Here is a 1,404-nt window from a genome sequence, read left to right on the forward strand (position 1 = left end):
CTGTCCTCGTGCAATACATCTTTTTTCATGGCATACAACCCCCGCTCGTTTCAGGATTCTTTATCTGATTTGATATTATTTGCATATAAAAATATGCAAAGAGCATAGATTATATGTCCTTATGCAAAAAAAAAAATTAAATATTTAATTCCTCATATATTATATATACATAAGCGTGGGAAATAGTTTTCGCTAAGGTACGTCCAATGTATCATATTCAATCCACAACTGGTTTGTATGTTTCCACACAAAGACACTATATTTTTTGCAAAATAAGTAGAAATATGTATCTGAAGTCAGCATTGATTTTACTCATATAAGATTCATTTACGTGTGAGACAAGGTACAAAACTGTTCCCAGGAATCACATGCGATTCATTGGACAGGGAACCTGTTAATTCCCTGCAGTGAAATCCCAAACCAGTCAGGAAAAATACTAGTTTACAACTAGAATTTCCTAACAGAAACCGAACTAGTTCGAAAATGACCAGAGTTGTACCAAGTACAAACGATTTATTCACACCCTGTATTATTTGACTTCGACAGTTTAATACAATAAGGTACACAAAATAATATCACTTTTTTTTGGGTATATCGTAAACCGTTAAATTGAGTACGTATTCAATTATACCAGACCTGTTATTTTGTTATTTTTGATAATTTTCAATTATTTTTTATTTTATTTATTACACGATTAATATAATTATTTGATTAATTTCTATTATCAATCAATAAGCCAAACTATGGACAAAAATGAAGAATATTTAATAACTGCTTGAATTACACTGGCCAACAAGGTTTTTTAACCAAGAATCGGACTATACTTTTCCGAAGGTCTTTGACGTGCTGAATTCGAATCTGACCCCAGATCACGTCAGGTTTTCGGGATATTCTAACCTAAAAGTACAAAAATCACGGTTTTTGGGCACATTTGAGGTGCACTACTCCTCCCCTTCAAAATTCATTTTAAAGCTTTAAAAAATCTTTATTTGTTACCGAGAATTCGTCTGTTGAATTTACTGAGTTTAGTAAATTCGTTGATATTCTTAAAATGAGGAGTATTGGATATTGGAAATTGAAATATCTATGTATTTATTTTTTCTTTTAATTAATACTCAAAAAAATTAACAATAATTATTGGCAAATCTAAGGCTGCTAAATAAAAATATGTAAAATAAAAAAGTGTACTTAAATGTTTTTTATTGTATATTCATGAATTCATTTTATTTTTTGACTCCCAAAGTAGTGGTTTTGGTCCATAATTAGACAAGTATTTTTCTGTCTATTCTGAACTAGTATGAGACTGGTATATTTGTGACCGAAATCTGACAAGTAACATTTCGTAGGACATCCCCATGGGTATTATAACTTTGTTCACATAACGTTTGTTTTTAGCAGGCAAAA

The sequence above is a fragment of the Rhagoletis pomonella genome, unplaced genomic scaffold (assembly GCF_013731165.1).
Source record: "Rhagoletis pomonella isolate Grant_MI unplaced genomic scaffold, Rhpom_1.0 Rhpom_scaffold_00005, whole genome shotgun sequence".
Lineage (NCBI taxonomy): Eukaryota > Metazoa > Arthropoda > Insecta > Diptera > Tephritidae > Rhagoletis > Rhagoletis pomonella.